Source organism: Myotis nattereri, assembly GCF_964212035.1.
Source record: "Myotis nattereri genome assembly, chromosome: 7".
Taxonomy (NCBI): domain Eukaryota; kingdom Metazoa; phylum Chordata; class Mammalia; order Chiroptera; family Vespertilionidae; genus Myotis; species Myotis nattereri.
The window spans coordinates 88,522,067-88,543,743 of record NC_138082.1 but is presented as its reverse complement, the minus strand read 5'-3'; the positions used below and the strand labels follow the sequence as shown (position 1 = coordinate 88,543,743).

Here is a 21,677-nt window from a genome sequence, read left to right as displayed (position 1 = left end):
TTACAGACATTCCAACCAAGTCCTGTGCTTCCCCACAGGTAATGTCTCAGGGAGTTATCAGGGTGATATTAGCAGAGTTTATCAGGCCCAAACAAGTCACGATTTGGCTGCATGTAGGGAGGGTTCTACTCCGTTGTGTGTGCAAGAGAAAAATAGCCACCGTCCTAGAACTACAAAACTCAGTCTGTCCAAAAAAAAATTTTTAAATCCTCACCTGAAGATATTTTCTCCATTGATTTCTAGAGAGAGCAGAAGGGAGGGAGGAGGGAGGAGGGGGAGAGAGAGAGAGAGAGAAACATCGATATGAGAGAGACACATAGATTGGCTACCTCTCATATGCAACCCTACCAGGGCCAGGGAACCTGCAACTGAGATACATGTTCTTGACTGGGAATTGAACCTGAGATCCTTTGATTTGTTGGCCAGTGCTCTAACCACTGAGCAACTGGCCAGGGCTGCCTGTCCAAAATTTTGTCAGGAGCCCAAACTCAATCAAGCTGGGCCACTGGGAGTTGGAAGGGTGGAGTTAGTGGGCCCCCCATTTGGGAGAGGTGCTGTTCAGGCCTGTTGGAAAAGGGAGAATTAACCCCTGACCAAGAGTTTACAACTCAGTCTCTCCAGCTTCTGCCCAGACCTCAGCAAGGCAGGGCCATCAGTTATGGAGAGAGTGGGGCCACTTGGATCCCTAATGGGGAGGTATCAGTGAGGTTAAAAATAAGTGAGGCAAATGGTCCCCCTACCAAAGCCACACCGCTTTGTCACAGACACCCACTCAGATGGCCCAAACCTCTACATCCCAGCACAGGTAGCTGAGTCCTCAGCAGTGCATGAGCTCCACAGAGTGGGGTGAGAGGGAGAGTGGGGCTATTTTCTTTTACCAGGATGATGCTCTAAAAAGACGAGTGCTACATACAAGAAAGAGAGCATCCGTGGCACATAAAGGTGACTCAGCACAGGGGCCTGACAGCTGTCCCCCCAGCTCCCTGCCCAGTACCACTGCATCCCACTCTGCACTCCCTCTGTCTGAGATTAGGCTGAGTGGCTGCAAATGAAATTTTGTGTATTGGCCCTTTAAGAGGGAGCCTGTATCTCCTTGGTGGATAGAAACCCTGGTGATTTTCACAACCAGATGTTACTTGGCTGCCTCTTCTCTGTTCAGGTTCCCTGGGCCTGGGAGTCTGGTGTTGGGTTCAGATTCTTCACTCCTCAGGGGGGACCTTTGTGGCTGAGATATTCCTTTGGAATCTCAGCTGTCTTGTATGGGATCAGGTTCAAACATTTTTGCATCTCTGCCCCTCCTTCTCATCTCATCGCTTTTCTGTAGATCATTGGTTATTAGACTTTAATTCAGATAGTTCATTCATTTAATTATTCAGGCTGATTGTTTTATATTTTAGTTGTAATTCCATTTTGGTCCTGGGAGGAGATGAGTGTAACATCTACCTAGTATGCACCATCTTGAATCTTTTTCCCAATATTGAAGATAATGGTTTGAAACCAGGTTACAAAGCATGGTTTGTAATTTGTGCAATACTGGTATGGTCTTTTAACTTCTTGGGAGTTGGTTTCTTTATTTGTAAAATTACATTTGTACTCTTTTACTTCAGATCATATAACATTATTTTATCATAAGTGGAACAAGTTAAAGCATCGCAACAACTAAAATATATTGCAAATTGAAAATATTTCATAAGAAAAGTAAGGAAACGGGAGAGATCATAACATCTACTTAGAGAAGGTGAAATTTCAGGTAAACCTCAAGAAAGGAAAACTTTTAAATAGCAATAGAAAGGAAAGGAGCTAGTAGATTCATAACCTGTCAACCAGCAGTTCTCATGTGTGTGACTGCCACAGAGATTTTGCTCCCTGAGGCCATCTGGCAATTTTTGATTTTTTTTTTTTCTTATCACAGCTAGTGGGGAGGGCCAATTGGCATATTTAGGCTCAAGGCCAAGAATGCTAGTAAACATTTTATAATGCAGAGGAGAATAGCCCCCCTAAAAGAAAGAATTTTCAAGACCAAAATATATCTAACACTGAGGTTGAGAAACCCTGCTACAGACTGATGAGTGAGTAACATAGCAGTTAAGTCAGAAAATGTTTGGTGGTTTTTGCATGCTAAAATGGGAAGTTGGTACTTTTGTATACAGTGAGAAACTAAAGTTTACTTGTCAAGAAGTGATGCATTTTGCATGATAATAAAAGAGAATAGTTTTGAATATAATCAGTTGGATGTAATTTAGCAAATGACTTATGCAATTGTTTATTGCAAACGAAATATAAAGGTAAATTGGATATGAAATAAATTTGGATTGATTCACTCAGTCTTTATAATATTTTGTCACTCGTGGGTCTCAAACAATCTTTTGCATGATTTCCATTTTCAGTGAGATTTCACTATTTGGAGTAGGTACACATGGGGAATTGGAGTCATTTATCCCCTGGGGTAATGCAAAATGGCATTGTGACATGTTTTATCCAATGACATAGGCGCAGAGTGAAGCATCCTGTTCTGAGGGAATGCATTCTAGCACTGTAATACAATTCTCTGCTCTCTTTCTTCTCTTTTTTTTTTTCTGGGTACAATGAACTTTATTGATGGTACACAACAAAGTAAGGCTCCCTACGCCCTCCCCTACTCCAGTGGGTCTGAGATGAAAACAGTGCTCAAGAGATTCTCAGTGTGTCGGGGGATCAATTTGGGACAAGGACTTCCCAGCAGCTGAGGGCCTCTTTCTCTTGCTGGGGCTGGCGGTCCAGGGAGCTCTTGCTTCTTGGAGGCCATGTGGACCATAAGGTCCACCACCCTGTTGCTGTAGCCGAATTCATTGTCATGCCAGGAAATGAGTTTGACAAAGTGGTCATTGAGGGCAATGCCAGCCCCAGCATCAAAGGTGGAGGAGTGGGTGTCCCTGTTAAAGTCTCAGGAGACAGCCTGGTCTTCAGTATAGCTCAGGATGCCCTTGAGGGGGCCCTTTGATGCCTGCTTCACTACCTTCTTGATGTCATTGTATTTGGCAGCTTTCTCCAGGCAGCAGATCAGATCCACAACCGACACATGCCAATGAGCTTCCCATTCAGCTCAGAGATGACTTTGCCAACAGCCTTGGCAGTGCCAGAAGAAGCAGGGATGATGTTCTGGACAACTCCTTGGCCATCACACCACAGCTTCCTAGAGGGATCATCCACGGTCTTCTGGGTGGTGGTGATGGCATGGACTGTGGCCATGAGTCCCTCCACGATGCCTAAGTTGTCATGGATGACCTTGGCCAGGGAAGTCAAACAGTTGGTGGTGCAGGAGACATTGCTGACAATCTTGAGGGAGTTGTCATACTTGTCATGGTTCACACCCATCACAAACATTAGGGCATCAGCAGAAGGGGCAGAGATGATGGCCCTCTTGGCTTCACCCTTCAAGTGAGACCCCACCTTCTCCATGGTAGTGAAGACACCAGTGGACCCCACAACATACTCAGCACCAGCTTCACCCCATTTGATGTTGGCGGGATCTCGCTCCTAGAAGATGGAGAAGGGCTGTCCATTGATGACAAGCTTCCCATTCTCAGCCTTGACTGTGCCTTTCTTTGAACTTGCCAGGAGTAGAATCATACTAGAAAATGTAGACCACGTAGTTGAGGTCATTGATGGCGACAATATCCACTTTGCCAGAGTTAAAAGCAGCCCTGGTGACCAGACGCCCAATGCGGCCAAATCCATTTACTCTGACCTTCACCATCGTGTCTCAGGGTTGTGGCTGCTGGCACTGTGAAGGAGGAGAGGCTGTCTGATGAACAGGAGGAGCAGAGAGCCTCTCTCTCTTCTCTTGCTGTGTGACACAGATGGGTATGTTTTCCAGATTTGCAAATATAAACTTGGGAGAGCTTTCTGACTGATCCAGAAGCATGCCTTGCTCTGTCTCGGCTGACCATGAAATGTGTGTGATATGGGGTCAGTCACCACTCTTTTGACTTCAGTCTTCACACATTTCAAATTAAGTTTAGGATGAATGATTTTCAACATCTTCTTTAGCTTCAACATCTTAAAATTAAATAGATATTTACAAATTTATGAGAAGATGCTTTTTTTTAACCCTAAATATTTGGTTTTATGTAGACATCTGACAGGAGAATAAACAGCCCAATATTCAAATTATTTGGAGCATTGGTCTCAGATTATATCTCAAGCTTCCCAGAGGTAGAGTCATTTTATTATGAGTAGATACCTATCTTTAATCGTTAGAAAAATGAGAAGACGGGAAGGCCTAATTACCAAGGAAAACTTAGCTATTCCAGACTCATATACAATTTGGCTTGTGTTACTTAGATATCTGAAGATATGTGCGCATAATTATTTCACACATTAAGACACTAAAATTCCAGATTTTGAGTCCACAATCAGGCTTGGTCAGTCTGTGAAGTATGAACCATATATGTACCCAGCTTCTATCATTGTCCATAATACTAAAAACTTTGATAACTTCATGGAATTGTCTGTGCTATTCTAGTAAATATCTCACTTAGATGTGTTTTATTCAGCATCTTTTACATATGATTATCCTTCTTTCTTTTCACTGCACAGTGAAAGATTTAAAAAACTATGGCCTGGATTTCTTCCCTATCCTGTGTTTTAATTATTAGTGGTATCAATATCACTATTATCACTTTTTATTTTGAGATCATTATAGATTATCATACAATTAACAGAAATAACATGGAGATATCATGTATCCTTTTAAAGAAATTTACCCAGTGGTAATATTTTGTAAAACTCTCTATAATAATAAAAGCATAATATGCTAATCAGAAAGCCAAGAGACACATGAAAACATGCTCAAAGTTAAATCAAAACATCAATGAGGTACCACCTCACACCTGTCAGAATGGCTATCATCAACAAATCAACAAATGACAAGTGCTAGAGAGGATGCAGAGAAAAAGGAACCCTCCTGCACTGCTGGTGAGAATGCAGACTGGTGCAGCCATTGTGGAAAACAGTATGGTGTTGCCTCAAAAATTTAAAAATGGAACTTCCATTAGATCCAGTAATACCACTTCTAGGAATATATCCCAAGCAAACAGAAACACCAATTAGAAAGGATATATGCACCCCTATGTTCATAGCAGCACAATTTACAATAGCCAAGATTTGGAAACAGACTAAATGATCATCAACAGATGAGTGGATTAGAAAACTATGGTACATCTACACAATGGAATACTATGCTGCTATAAAAAAAGAAGGAATTCTTACCATTTGCAGCAGCATGGATAAGGGGTCCTCAAACTATGGCCCACAGGCCACATGCAAATACAAATATTGTATTTGTTCCCGTTTTGTTTTGTTTTTTTACTTCAAAATAAGATATGTGCAGTGTGCATAGGAATTTGTTCATAGTTCTTTTTTAAACTATAGTCCAGCCCTCCAACGGTTGAGGGACAGTGAACTGGGCCCCTGTTTAAAAAGTTTGAGGACCCCTGGCATGGGTGGTACTTGAGAGCATTATGCTAAGTGAAATAAGCCTGGAAGTGAAAGAAAAACACTACATGATTGCCCTAACCCATTTGGCTCAGTGGATAGAGTGCCGGCCTGTGGACTGAAGGGTCCCAGGTTCAATTCTGGTCAAGGGCATGTACCTTGGTTGCGGGCACACCCCCAGTAGAGGGTGTGCAGGAGGCAGCTGATTGATGTTTCTCCCCCATCGATGTTTCTCTCTATCCCTCTCCCTTCCTCTGTGTAAAAAATCAATAAAATATATTTAAAAAACAAACAAACAAACAAAAATGCCACATGATCTCACCCATTTACGGATAATAAAGAACATTATAACCTGATGAACAAAAAGATAGATACAGAGGCAGAGAAGCATTGAACAGACTGTCAAATTACAGTGGGGAGGCTGGGGAGTGTTGGGAGCGGGGCGGGGGGGAGGTAAGAGATCAACCAAAGGACTTGTATGCATGCATATGAGCATAACCAATGGACACAGACACTAGGCGGAGGTGGGCTGCGGGCATGTACTGGGAGGTAGGGGAGGTGGGGGAAGGTCAATGGGGGGGGGGGAAAGGAGACATATGTACTATTATCTGTAATACTTTAAAAAATAAAATAAAATTTAAAAAAAGTTAAAAAAAATAAATTTACCCAGTGGTAATATTTTGTAAAACTTTCTATAATAATCAAAACATTGTAGAGCTTGGCTCTAGGGTTAAGCCTCCGACTGACCTGTTGGGAAAGCCACAAACAAGTCCCCGCTTACAGGGTACAGTCCTCTTAGCATAATTAGGCTTGACCTTATGATGCTCCCTAGATCTTATCTGGGAAGCTAATGAGCTGAGGGAGATGTAGCAAGTGCTGCCAAAACAAGTGAAAATCACAAGAACATTGTAACTATGGTGACCACTACCTTATTTACCTCTGGCTATAAAATAAAGGCTCAGCTTGCCTCTGAATCTCTCTCTTTGGCCTCAGCCAGGCACAGGAAGATCCACCTAGACCTGTTTTCAGCAAACTGTGGCTCGTGAGCCACATGTGGCTCTTTGGCCCTTTGAGTGTGGCTCTTCCTAAGCCTTAGGAATACCCTAATTAAGTTAATAGCGATGTACCTACCTATATAGTTTAAGTTTAAAAAATTTGGCTCTCAAAAGAAATTTCAATTGTACTGTTGATATTTGGCTCCATTGACTAATGGGTTTTCCGACCACTGACTTAGACCCAGCTTATTCTCTTTGTCATTTTTTCATCCTTTCACCACCCTCACTCAGACTTTTGAACCCTTGGCAGAGCTGGCTCGGCACAAAGCATAATATGCTAATTAGACCAGATAGCTGAACAACCTTCTAGTCAACTTTCTAGACGTCCTTCCGGATGAAGTCATAGTGGCGAGGGCTGAGGCAGGTAGTGTTGAGCAAGCAGGCAGTCAGAATGGTTAGGGATGATCAGGCAGGCAGGCAGAATGGTTAGAGATCATCAGGCAGGCAGACAGAGTGGTTAGGGGTGATCAGGCAGGCAGGCAGGTGAGGGGTTAGGAGCCAACGGTGCCGGATTACAAGAGGGAAGTCCAACTGTCGGATTAGAGCATATCACATGGGGATTGGGACTAAACTGGCAGTTGGACATCTCCTGAGGAGTCCCGGATTGTGAGAGGGTGCAGGCCGGGCTGAGGCCACTGCACTCCCATGAACGAATTTCATTCACCAGGCCTCTAATAGTATAATAAAATAATTAGTTTATCAGTGTTAATAAAGTCACAATACAAAACTGTTCCACAAGCAAAAGCATCCTTCATGTGGGTCACTCTCATTTTCACATTAACTCCTGACAGCCACTAATCAGTTCTTCATTTTATTACTTTATAATTTCAGGAATGCTATATAAATTAATCATAGAGATGTACTTCTTAAAAAATATCTTTATTGTTGAGAGTATTATAGATGTCCCCCTTTCCCCCCACATTGCCCCCCTACCCATTCCTGCTCTATCCCAGCTCTTCACCAACCTACTCTCTGTGTCCATAGGTAAAATCTTTGGTTAATCTTTTTCTGCTCCCTCCCCCCTTCCCTCTGAGATTCATCAGTCTTTTCCATGCCTCTGATTCTACTTTATTCACCAGTTTATTTTGCTCATTAGATTTCTTGTTCATTTATTTTCATTTTTAGATTCAATTGTTGACAGTTATGTATTTGTTGCCATTTTACTGTTCATATTTTTATCTCTTCTTCTTGTTCTCCTCCTCCTCCTCCTTCTCCTCCTCCTCCTTTTCCTCCTCCTCCTCCTCCTCCTCCTCCTCCTCCTCCTCCTCCTCCTCCTCCTCCTGTCATCTTCTTGAAATACCCTACAACATTTCATGTAATACTGGTTAGTGGTAATAAAATCCTTTAGCTTTTGTTTCTTTGTTTGTGAATCTCTTTATCTGACACTCAATTCTAAATGAGCTTTGCTAGGCAGAATAATCTTGTTATAGGTCCTTAGTATTCAACACTTTGAATATTTCTTGCTATTCCCTTCAGACCAGCAAAGTTTCTGTTGAGAAATCAGTAGACAGTTGTATGGGAGCTCCCTTATAGGTAACTAACTGCTTTTTTCTTTCTACTTTTAAGATTCCTTATCTTTAACCTTTGGTATTTTAATTATGATGTGTCTTAGTATGGGCCTCTTTGGGTTCCTCTTGTTTAGGATTCTCTACATTTCTGGGACTTGTAAGTCTATTTATTTCACCAAGTAGGGGAAGTTTTCTATAATTTCTTCAAATAGGTTTTCAATCTTTTGCTCTCTCTCTTCTCCTTCTGGCACCCCCATAATGTGAATGTAGGTACACTTGAAGTTGTTTGAGAGGCTCCTTATGCTATCTTTGTATTTCTGGATTCTTTCTTTTTGCTCTTCTGATTGGGTGCTTTTTGCTTCCTCACATTCCAAATTATTGATTTAATTATCAGAATCCTCTACTCTATTGTGGAGTCCCTGTAAATTATTCTATATTTCAGTTAGTGTAATTTTTCATGCCTTTGACCTTCTCACTAAGATCCCTGAAAGTTTCATGAAGACCCTTGAGTAACCTTATAACCATGGCTTTGAACTCAGTATCCAGTAGTTTGCTTGCTTCTGTTTCTTTCATTTGTGACATGTTTCTTTGTCTCTACATTTTGATTGCTTCCCTGTGTTTGTTTCTATGTATTAAATAGAGCTGTTTTGTCTCCTGGACTTGGTAGAGTGGCTTTGTTTTGTAGGTGTCCTGTAGGGCTCACTGGCTCAGCCTCCCCAGTCACCTGAGCTGGACATTGTTAGTATGCTCTTGTGTGAGCCTTGATTGCTGTTGGTATCACTGGGAGGAGTTGACCTCGAGGCCAATTGTCTGTGAGAACCAGTTGCAGCTACAGTGGGAGAGCTGCTGTGCAGGAAACACCCCTATGGAGCAGGACTTGCTTCAGTGGTGCTTTTGTGCTCACTGAGTCTGCCTCTTGAGTGTATAACTTGTGGATGTGTGGAGTTATAATCTGCTATGGTCTGAAGCTGTCCACCGTGTGTACTGGCTCTAGGGCTTCCAGGGAGGTGCAAAGTCAGCCACTGCCTGGGGCCACCCTGCAGGATCTACAGAGGGATCTGCAGATGGCTGCTATTTGTATTGAGCTTAGAGGTGCCTAGGTGAAGGCCAGCTGTGAAGCAAGGCAGGCTCGTGCTAGTGCAGGGTCTTGGGCCTTTTATTGATAGGTTTGGGGCTCCCTGAACCTGCTGCAGCTTGTTTGAGAGATTTTAGCAAAGTCTGAAGCCTGAGCCAGGACAGGCCATTCATATGGAAAGGCTTTTGCAAACAACTTGAATGGGGCTGCAAATTAGATGGGGCAGGGTCTTGTGGAATCCCTAGGGTGGAGCAAACAATGTGCTCCAGGCTGATGGAGACTTAGATATGCCTGACAGTCAGCCATGAGGCAGGGGAGGTCCCAGCACAGGATCAATGACCCCTGTGAGCACCCCTCATCTGGGAGAAAGGCGCCCCCCCACCCCACAAGTTCCTGCCCTGATGCCAGACAATCCAATTATTTCTATAAGTCTCTGGGTCCCCCAAAGCCTCCAAGTGCTGAGAGTCTGAGTACTTTTGTGTACTGGCCCTTTAAATGGAACACCTGGGTTTCTAACAGCCACCTTATCACTCAACCCCAATCCCCTCTGGTTTTTTACAACCCATAGTTGCAAGGACTTCTTTTCCAAGTTCTGGAACCCTAGACTAGTGTAGGGCTGGGACCCCTCACTCCTCATGAGTGGTCTCCACAGAGATGATCTCCCTCCTGATTAAAAAAAATGGCACACATAGGTGTTGGACCAGCCTGGTTTGCACCTCCGCCCCTCCTACCAGTCTCAATGTGCTTTCTTCTTTATTTCTCTATTTGTAGGATTTCCATTCAGCCAACTTTCAGGCAGTTCAGAATGATGTTCTATATTTTAGTTCTAATTTTGATGTGGTTGTGGGAGGCAGAGAGTACAAGCATTTACCTATGCTGCCATCTTAGTTCTCTAGACTCAAGATGTACTCTTTTTTTTTTTTCACTTAGCATAATTCCTTAGAGATTTATCCAAGTTGCTGAGGATATCAATAAGTTAATTATTTTTTTTATTTTATTTCTGAGTATTATTCTATGATACATATTTATTGCAGCTTTTTAAAACCATTTAGCTATTAAAGAACAGCTAGGTTGTTTTAGGTTTTTTGCTGTTATGAATCATGCTGTTATCAAATACCTCCCAACAAAGAAAAGCTCAGGATGAGATTATTTCATAGGTGAGTTTTACTAAACAGTTAAAGGAGGTTTATTGCCAGTCATTTTCAAACTCTTCTAAAATATTGAGTGGTATACCTTACACTCATTTTATAAAGCCAGCAGTACATAGATATGGAAGTGGGACAAAGATACCACAAGAAAAAAATCTATAGGGCATTATCCCTAATAAATACGAATGCAAAAACTTCAACAAAATATTAACAAATTAATCCAACAGTATATAAAAATAATCTTACAACATGACCACATGGAATTTAGCCATAATGTAGAACTGTGGTTCAATATATTAAAATAAATTGGCATACACCATAATAACAGAATGAGGGGAAAAAATGATTCTTTCAATAAATTCAGAAAAAACATTGGACAAAATTCAACACACTTTCATGACTAAAACAAACACTTATTGAAATTTATTGAAATTTTTATGACAACTTGAAGCCTTTGGATCAATTTGGAATATTTAATATTTTTACTATGTTGGGTCTTTTAATCCATGAATACAATGTATATGTTTATTTATTTACCTTCTTTGATTTCTTTATTCTGCATTTCACAAAGTTCAGTTTACAGTATCTGTATATATGTTTTTAAGTATATACCTATGTATTTCATTTTCTTTGGGGCAATTGTACTAGTACATTGTGCTGTGTTTTTCATTTCATTTCTGTATGTTTATTGATAGTAAGTAAAAACAAAATTGATTAATATTCTATTTTGGGTTGTCAAGCTCACCTGTTGTTTTAAATGGGACTTCTTAAACTAAGGTAGGGATGAGCCTACCAGGATCACCTTTTCTTTTTATGTTGGAGGTTAGGAATAATTAGACCCGAGTATTGGATTGATAATAAGATAGCCTTTTACTATGTTGTTCTCCCATTCCTGGGGCCGAGATCAGTGTGCTTTTCTCCTTCACCTTCCACCATTCTCTACTGCTTCTTGCATTATTTTTATAATTTATTGTTGTGTTTACCTGGGAGAAACAGAAGGAGATGAATCTATATCATCTTGCCCAAGTTAGAATGCACTCTGTGCTTTTGGGATAAAAATTAAAATATATTGCTGGATGAATATGACACCTATGTTAAATATATGGAATATCAATAAGAAGTAACTTTATGTGTAGGAATAATAAAACTCAAATTCTTCCTCAATTCATATCAAATTTTCCTGTTGTAACCTTTTCATATAAAATACTTATATGTTTGAGATATAATTTATATTTCTTCCTACATATTATACAGGGCTTTAGATTACTGTTCTGTATTAACTTAGTCCTCTGTATTTATAATGAAGGACCCCACAGCTATAACACTGCTTTGCTGAGTAGCATTATCAATACAGGTCTATTTTTTCTTTGAATCTCTAATGCCATTTTGAGAAAAATAATGCTAGGAGAATGATCTCTATTCCCCACCCCTATGGACTAGGCTGAATAAATCCACTTCCACTCACTGTAGCTTTAAACTTTGTTTTAACAGTTATTTTCCCCAAGAAAATGGAGAAATAAAGGCATCTGAGATTGGAAAAGTAAATGTGTTCAGTGTCAATAATTTTATCCTGTTGTTGGACCATGTATTTCATTAATGGCTTGTCTTTACTTCTCCCATTTCAGACTCTCCACCAGCTGGTGATGTCTTTTAAACATTTTCATCAGATTTTCTTTCACTGAGATTTCTTATCACTAAACTCCATATTTTTTGTCTCTCTCACTTTGCTACCTTGTTGCACTAACCTGCCCCTAAGTGAATGTGGTTAGAGGTTGACTAAAGAATATGCTAGATGAAGTTTGTAGGATTTCAGACATTGCCTCAAGGCTATGGCTGTCATCTTAGCTCATTGTAAATGTAATGGAAACTTCTGCTCTTTCCTCAAAAAATGTAGCGTTTCATTTACACCTCAAAGCCATACATAAAAATCAACATCGCCCAGGTTGGTTAGAGCTGATGACAGCAAAGTTACATAAATTTTGTGATAAAATCACAGGTACTTGCTGTTGAAAACTGTAAAGTGTATGGAGCCTCTTACATTTGGGGACATACATAGTTCTTTTTAATTCTAATTCATTTAAATGTAGAAATAGACTTTAGTTAAGCTGAACACTGTTTGGCCAACTGCCATTTACATTCAAGAAAAATGCCTTCAAATTTCCCATTGAGTTATGAAAGAAGCATGGTTGTTTTTTATAAACAAACAAACAAAAAACTGTGCCCCGGACTTTCTGTATCTAATTTTCTACTTTCTACATCAATGATCTTTACCAGCAATCTGCCTTTTTTTTTTCTTTCTTCTTTTTTTTTGCAGCAGGGGGAATTGGAGTGGGGTATGCAAAAGATGAATGTGCTTATGCATAGTGCATGAGCATATGGCTACTTAAATATTTTTATATCATGAAAATTGAAGCAAATAAAACATAATCATTCAATAAACTGAAATAATGATAAATTTCTTTAGTTACAGAAGAAAACGACCTCAGGTTCAATGAAGTTCAGTAAATGAAATATATTATTTTTCTAATCTTACTGACATTAAATCCCCATATTACATAACATTGCTACTCAAAAGTGATGTGACTGATGTTTCAAGAATGTCAGAGGCCATTTTGAAGGCCTTTTTCATATGATAATAGAGGCATTTTGTATTCTGAGAATGCAAGTCATTACTATTCTCTTTGTTATGAATTTCTATAGCACTTTATTTCTGTGCATATTCTACTCTTAGACTCTGTGATACTCACAAGAGTTTTGTGACCTAGATAATGAAATGGCTAAATATTTTACTAAGACATACATGCAGGGAGTTCACAGAGTTGTCCATTGAAAACTCAATCTCAGATCATTGAAAACCAAAACATATTTTATTTGCAAAATGGTCAGGAATGTTTGAATTTCAGAGTGTGGCCCAAGCATGTAAGCTAATTGTTTTATTCAAATCTATTACATGGGCATTAACCAATATTTTCATACATTTTTAGAAAGACATAAGAAAAAAGGGCAGTTTGTGTCCTTAACCAGCTATCTAATAAAAGAGAAACATGCAAATTGACCGCACGTCTGCTATACTCAAGCCACTCCCACCAGCCAATCAGAGCGACTACATGCAAATTAACCCAACCAAGATGGCGGCTGGCAGCCACAGAACTGGAGCAAGGAGGAGGCTTGGTTGCCCTGGCGATGGAGGAAGTCAAGCTTCTCGCCTGCCCTGGCCGGCTGTGGCCTCCGCTCAAGGCAACAAAGTTTCAATTATAGAAGATAAATAAATCCCAGATACCTGCTTTCAGACAGCCTCCACTGGGAGCTTGGGTGGCTGGGGGCCGTGGCCAGCCTGAAAATGGCCCTCAGCCCCTCACCCAGGCTAACCAGGCACTCCAGTGGGTACCCCCACCCTGAAGGGGGTGTGGCCAGCCTGAAAATGGCCCTCAGCCCCTCACCCAGGTGGGCCAGGCACCCCAGTGGGACCCCACCCAGATTTGGGGCATCCTTCAGGGCAAACCACCCATGCACCAGGCCTCTATCCTATATAATAAAAGGGTAATGTGCAAATTGACCCTAATAGCAGAACAACTGGGAATGACTGGTCACTATGACACACACTGACCACTAGGGGGCAGACACTCAATGCAGGAGCTGCCCCCTGGTGGTCAGTGCGCTCCCACAGGGGGAGCTCTGCTCAGCCACAAGCCAGGCTGGCGGCTTCCAGTACAGCGGTGGTGGTGGAAGCCTCTCCCGCCTCCTCAGCAGCTCTAAGGATGTCCGACTGCAGCTTAGGTCTGCTCTCCGCTGGCAAGTGGACATTCCCCGAGGGCTCCTGCGCTGCCAGAGGGATGTCTGACTGCCAGCTTAGGCCCAATCCCCTGGGTAGTGGGCCTAAACCAGCAGGTGGACATCCCCTGAGGTTTCCCAGACTACGAGAGGGCACCGGCTGGGGCTGGGGGACCCCCCCGAGTACACAAATTTTTGTGCACCGGGCCTCTAGTTTTGAAAATAATGGAGAATGTTTCCACATGTTAATAATCAGGACACAATATATTTTTTAAAAATATATAGTATTTGTGGAGCAGTAGAAACTGCTTACTACATTTCCCCCTCAATGGCTCTTGGCTCTAAATTCTTTAAGAGAAAGGCACATAATTTCTCTTCTGTAGCTGCTTCGTGCTAAAGAGGGACAAAGTTTTCCTTCATAGCCAAGAACGCTTGCTCTCTGCCACAGGGATGATGAGGCCTGGGCAGAGAAAGAAAGGGAAATGGTGTCTAGAGTCAGTAAGGGGCAGAATTACCAGAGTACAAGTAGGGTTTGTACTCTGGTGGAGACAAATTATAAATCTCAGTAATTCCAAATCAAAGAATTGTAAAAAAATGAAACACTAGTTTAGAGGGTGTAGCAAACTAGTTAAGAAAACACAATAATTCAGGATTTAGTTCAGTTCATAGGTGCAAAATAAAACTTTGAATATAATTAACTGCACTGGAGTCTAATGTCTACAACTGTACATTATAGATTATATTAAAATAATTTCTCTCCCTAAAATTACCCTGATTTTTTTTTAAATCAAAGAGCAAAATTAAAACCAATTAATTACAGCATTAAGTCTGTTAGGTTTCTGAAAGAGGAGGGATTACAAATTTATTCTATTATCTGCATACCAGGTGGCTGAGCCTTGATGTTTCCAGCCCCCAGTGATGGGAGTCAGTGGCTTTTAAAGGACTTTTGGCGGGATTTTTCTGGGCGGAGACTTCTTTATGCAGACCCAGAGGGGAGAGAATGGAATGTGGTCACTGCAAATGAAATGTGGTCAAAGGGAATGTCCATAGTGAAATGGCCTGAAAGCCAGTTCCCAGGGAAAAGGTATCAATTCAGTTATGTGGCCAAAACTGGTTTGGCTCAGTGGATAGAGCGTTGGCCTATGGACTGAAGGTTCCTGGGTTCGATTCTGGTCAAGGGCATGTACCTGTGTTGCGGGCACATCCCCAGTAGATGTACAGGAGGCAGCTGATCGATGTTTCTCTCTCATCGATGTTTCTAACTCTCTATCTCTCTCCCTTCCGCTCTCTGTAAAAAATCAATAAAAATATTAAAAAAAGGAGAGATATCAATTCAGTTATGTGATCAGACCTAACAAAGTCTAGCTTCAATTTGGCCTGAGTATTTGAATAAACACAAAAATAGTAGTTGATCATACAGGATCTTAAATCTGCTTTGATGGAATCTTATAAAGAGTCTCTAGATTGAACTTTAGCCTCTCAGAGTGAAAGAGCCAAGTTACATACTTGCTATCCATCTTTGCTTAAAATACCTATAGGTTTGGGTAAATTATTCAAGTTTTCAAGGTCCCTAAAATGTTGCGAGGTTCCTTCTTTACTATCTCCCAAAAAATCAACCCTCTTACCTGAAAAGACTGATATACAGTAAACCATATAAATAAAAAAGATAGCAGACTGTTTTTCCTAGGGGCATTTATTGGCTTCCAAAGTCAATCTTAACTCATTAAAACTTTATGGTGCCATCCAGAAGTCTAGGCATATCTCTGAAACATGACAAAGTCTTGGTGAATAAAACCAGTTTCTAAATGTGTCTTATTATTAAAAAATACATATTTGTATTGGATTCATGAAAACATTTATCATGGAAATAATAATTCTCACTCACTAAGAGTTTTCAAATTCTGGAGTGACGAGGTAGGGAGAAAAATATAAATGCTTTTATATTGTTCATAAAGGTATAATTTACCTAATCACTTTAAGAAAAAAAAATGTTTTCTTATATCCAGAAAGCAAAAGAAAAATTATTGTTTCTTTAACAGAGTGAAAAAACAACAACAAACAAACTTTAAACTGTATTAACTTACTTTTTTGATATTTAAATTTATTTACTTAAATTCATTATTCAGCTTAAGCTTATACTTTTCTTTCAAGATTTCTCTACACAAACCTTCTATACCTTTCTTAGTCTCTTTTAGTTTATCTCTTATTACCCATTCAGAAATAACCAGCTTTAGAAAAACTCACTTTCTTCCTATTTTCTTCAAAAAATATCTCCATACTTCATACCTTCTATCACTAAACCACATAATTTTTGCCAATTCAATTAGACAGTCAAGCTGAGAGATAGAGGCAACCTTACAAATTTTTAGATTGTTTTGAGGCCACCTGAAAGTAGGCACTCTATACCTTGTCATCCAGAAGCATAGTAGGGTGGGCAACACTTACCCCAGCACCTGGGAGCCACCTGAGGTGTGGCATGATTGCCCAATCTTCTAAGGGCAGTCTTACCGATAGTCACAGTGGTGGCTGGGCACTCTAACTCTGGACTCACTCTGCTTAGGCAGCCTTAACTCCACATGGATAAGTATGGCCCGTACCTCAAGAGAGGTGTCCCTCAAGTGATGACTCCCAGCCTAGCTGGCCCCTGGAGATCCCCCATTCATCGCTCCATATAAGAAACTCCTAGTACTTCCATTGCCACCGAAAACTCATTTTATAACTCTGGCCTTTAGTATTTGGGCTGAAAATCTGTTGCTCTGCCTTTCATGTTCCCAGCAGCCCTGGTCCTTTAAGATACTTAGTAGGAGAGGAAAGCTGCCCCTGGAAAAGGGAGGGTCCCTGATAAACTGTCCCTGAGGCTTTCATGGATGTTATTAATGAAGAAAATATAAACATTCAATCAGTTTAAAGATTAGTTTCCTCTTGTAGAAGTTCCTTTAAAATAATTATTTTTCTGCCTGGCTGATGTTGCTCAGTGGTTGTTCAAATTCCAGTCAGGGTATGTGCCTGGGTTGTGGGCTCAATCCCCAGTAGGAGGCATGCCAGAGTCATTAATGTTTCTATCTCTCTATCACTCTATCGCTCACCCTCTCTCTCTAAAATCAATAAAAACATATTTAAAAAATAAATAAAATCATTATTGTCCCAAATGCTTCAGTATCTGACTCATTTAGTTTTAAATATATTTTACCATTGCTGAATAAAAGATATGTGCGCCTCCAAGGAAATTTCACCTTATCAGGTGAATTGGGGGCAAATTATTAATCTGTAACATTCCCTAGTTGGAAGGGAGCAGGTTCAGATTTAAAAACAATCATGGTTGATTAGATACCCCTTCCATTTGTACATAGGCTTTACTCCGAGGGAGGTGGCAACTTAGGTATGGTTAATAGCAGATAAAAGTAGCTCCAGTATCTTCAAAGGTCTTAGTAGCTTCCCCCTTTATGGTTATTTCAATTGCCCCTATCTATATAATAAAAGCATAAGCAACTGTTACAGAGGAATGACCAGAATGACCAGTCACTTTGATGTGCAGTGACCACCAGGGAGCAGACACTCAACACTGGAGCTGCCCCCTGGTGGTCAGCGTGCCCCCTGGTGGACAGGGGAATTGCTGCTCAATCAGAAGCCGGGCTCATGGCTGGCAGGCGCAGCAGCGCCACCATGGCAGCAGTAAGGAGCAGCAAGCTGAGCGGTGAGGAGCAGCGAGCAGACAGGCAGTAAGGAGCGAGGGGTCCCAGACAGCAAAAGGGATGTCCAATTGCAAGAGGGATGTCCACTTGCAATCGGACTGGTCCCGATTGCAAGTGGACCTCAGTTCAGCAACCTAAATACTTGAGTTCTGGCTAAAAAAGAATTCAGAATGAGAGGTCCCAGACTGCGAGAGGATGCAGGCCAGGTCTTTCAGTCTTAATGGTCTCTTAGGCTTTTATATATATGCATATATGGATCCCTAGAAATGGGTTCATACTCTGCAGATCCCAAAATAAAACTAAAATTAGCATGAATAATCATACCCCAAGCCTGGAAACTCCTAGACCCTAGCCCACAGTAATACTCCTGAAGATAATTAATAGGAAGCCTTTACTTGCAAGTGCTTACATAAAAGGGAAGCTTAGCTTGATTGGGAATTAGAAGCTTCTAGAAGCAGCACAGGTAAATTACACTTAGAATAGAAATCCAGAAAAACTGGTCTCTGGCAGAGGGGAACCAGCAAATGTATAGATTTCTTGGAGTAGATTAGAATTAAGGAATCTGCCTTAAGATCCCCCAACTTTCTCCAGAAACCTGATGGGTTCATGAAGGTATTTAATTTAACTGTTAAAACATGTGATCCTGGCTATTCTGGCCTATTCTAATTAATATACTTACTGGTTTCTGGGCAAAAACAAGAGAATTACTAAATAGTGTCTCTGGGAAACTCCTTTAGAGAAATATTTTTGTTTGTTTTTAATGTGTTAATTGATTTTTAGAGAGAGGAGAAGGAAGAAGGATAAAGAGATAGAAACATCAATGAGAAACATCATTCACTCCCTACTGAGGATTGAGCCCACAACCCAAGTCAGTGCCCTGAGTGGGAATCCAAGTGGTAACCCCTTGTTTCATAGGTCGATGCTCAACCACTATGCCATCCCAGTGAGGTGAGAATTCTGTTTTTATTGTAGAAAGCCAAGTCACCTTAAGAAACATTATACAAAGCAAATGGGATTTAGACAGAGAAAAGAAACAGAAGTAAGCATAGGGTTCTTGCGAGAACTATGAGATTCTGTTTCCTTTTCTCCTTATTAATAACACTAGAGGCCCGGTGCACAAAATTTGTGCACTGGAGTGGGTGGGGGGCTCAGCCTGGCCTGCAGGCTGGGGTATGATTATTCATGCTAATTTTAGTTTTATTTTGGGATCTGCAGGGTATGAACCCATTTCTAGGGATCCATATATGCATATATATAAAAGCCTAAGAGACCATTAAGACCGAAATGACCGGCTGACCAGTCGCTATGATGTGCATTGACCACCAAGGGGCAGATGCTCAAAGCAGGAACTGCCCCCTGGTAGTCAGTGCACTCCCACAGCAAACCTCCCACAGTCATCTGGCAGCATCGGTGGCCAGCATCCTTTCCTTCCACGCCCAGCCTGGTGACTGCCGCCTCCTCACCCAACCCTGCACAGGGCCTTCGGGCCCCAGGCTGGGACAGGGAACCGGGGGTGGGTGGAGGCGGATGCAGCCCCTTTCTCAGAGGGGCTGAGGGCCGGCTCCCTCCTCGGGGCTGGTGGCCAACTTTCCACACCCCATTCCTCCCCCCGGCCAGCAGGTCCTGATTGGCCGGGCCCTGATTGGCCCTGATCGCCAGCCAGGCCTAGGGACCCCACCGATGCACAAATTCGTGCACCAGGCCTCTAGTATTATATAATGGGTTGAAGTGTGCTGCTTCTAGGTTGAGCTCCAAGGGGCTGTCACCTCTGGAGCCATCTCAACCCTCTTACATGTCTCAGTTTCTCTGTCTATTTAATACAACCGTGTGAACTCAAAGTGCTAGGTAACCAACTTTTATGTGTACCTCACCAAATAAGTCAATAATTTAATTAGATTTGAGATGGAATTCCCTATGGGGCTCCTGTATGTCATAATGTATATACCCTCAGACACCCCCAAAAAGATCTTAGTCACTTAAGAATACTCAAGATTTTCATTAAACTGAAAAAAATGCCCCTTAATTTAGGAGCCAAATGAGTTCAAGCTCTCATTTACCCAACAAAAGGTTTTGTTCAGATTCTCATGAAATGATTTCAATTAAACACCCAAAGTTAAAAGCCAGCCACCCATTTTTTTCCTCCTTACTTAACTCTTATTTTCAACCTAGGTTCTCTCCACCCTTCACCTTTAGCTCCACCTAAGGATTAAACAAACAAACAAACAAACCACCACCACAACAAAAAAACAGTAGCTCAAAGTCAGCCTTTTAACTTAAAATAGGGAGGTCCAAAATTCCAAGGAAAACTCATCTAAGTCCATCCAATGCAAAGCAAGGAGCCAGTGGGACACAGTGTGCCTTTGCTGGTACCTAGCATGGATCCAGGTCTGCTAAGCAGTTCTGAGTGGGATTCCTTGGAATCCTGCTCCACTATGTCACAATAACACAGCCATGTCATGACACCATAATGTTAGCAGTGAAATGGCATAAGTAGACTCAGAAGAGATACTATGAATGCTCAGAATGTTATCAGAATGTTATCAAACCTCAGTTCAGCAACCTAAATACTTGAGTTCTGGCTAAAAAAGAATTCAGAGCCAAGACTCAAATATAAGAAAAAGTTTATTTTGAAAATCACAGAGGTAGGGGTGAGCCATAGAGGAAGTGAGCCTGCTGAGCTTTGTGGGCTGAGGAAACAAGTGACAGAGGCAAAAGAAGGGCCCTTGGAGCTTAGGAGAATGAAAGCAAGGAGACACATCTAAAGGAAAGAGTAGAAGGCTAAAGAAAGAGAGATTGAGAGAGAGAGAGAGAGAGAGAGAGAGAGAGAGAGAGAGACAGACAGAGACCCATGTCCTCTATCCCAAGGGCTTTTAAAGGCAGAAATTTTGGAGGAGGTCCCAGGGAGGATCTCAATAGAATACTCATCAGCTTTCCAGCTGAGAACTTTCAGGGTTGTGGTCTCCACTGATTGGTCGGTGCTAGGGTAGGGGGTCATTGGTCATTGCAGCTGGTCCTGATGTCAGCCATGGTGCCTCACCAGGCCTTTCTGAAAGACAACTTAGGCCTAGATGCCATTTCTGGTTTGATCAAAACTCTGTCTCTGTGGTCAACAGACCAAGGGCTTTGTCCCTATGATTACTTGAAGTGATCAGAATCTTATTGTCTTGAGGGCTTAATGCTTAAGAAAGTGGACATGCAAGGGCTTTGTATGGGAGTCATATGAGGCTATTATCTGGGCCTTGTTCCCTCTCTAAGGAGATCTACCACATGAGAAGTGACATGCTGAAAGAGGGAAGGTCAGGGGAGAGTCTGAACCACATGACCAGAGATATAAAAGGTCAAGGGGTCTCAACTGCATGACCAGCAATATGCTAGGGGATGAATGGCCACTCTGGGATTGAGGACATTGTTTTCCCAGTTGTACCCATTGCTCGACACTGAGGCTTTCCACCCTGCTGACCTTCCATACCTGGCCCACTGTCCTTGCTCTGCACATGCTTGTCTAACTGCCTACTACAAATCCTGATGATAGATTTCAGAATTCCAGACTTTGCTTAAAAAGATGTTTAAATAAACCTCCGCAATACTCTTTCAGAGACATAACCTGGCATACCAATTTTCAGGGCCACTTTAGGAGGAAGAAAGAAAAGAATCAAAATTCCAACTGGGACAAATCATTAACCATATTTTGACCAAGTCTTGCCAGAGTCATTGGTAGAATGAGCACTCTCTACCTGGAATGGTGAGAAAAATATATTATTTCTTTCTCAGGTATAAACCTCAGGGAAAATAAAGGAGTTGAAAATAAAACCATTTGAGTAGAGAAATGGTATTTTAGAGACATTGGGCACTTACAGATTATTTAAATTAACACTCCTATTGCTGATGGGGAAACTAATGCCAAGATCTTGTAGGACTGGCTCCAAGTTGTACCCTCAGAAGTTTCCAATCTC

General features: G+C 41.4%; 1 pseudogene across 1 annotated transcript; it reads right to left on the bottom strand.

The window, feature by feature from the left end:
• Window positions 1-2,635: 2,635 nt before the first annotated feature.
• LOC308522048 (glyceraldehyde-3-phosphate dehydrogenase-like) lies at window positions 2,636-3,751 on the bottom strand (annotated as a pseudogene). Its single transcript has one exon. The product of its transcript is annotated as a glyceraldehyde-3-phosphate dehydrogenase-like (transcript).
• Between the last annotated feature and the right edge of the window lie 17,926 nt (window positions 3,752-21,677).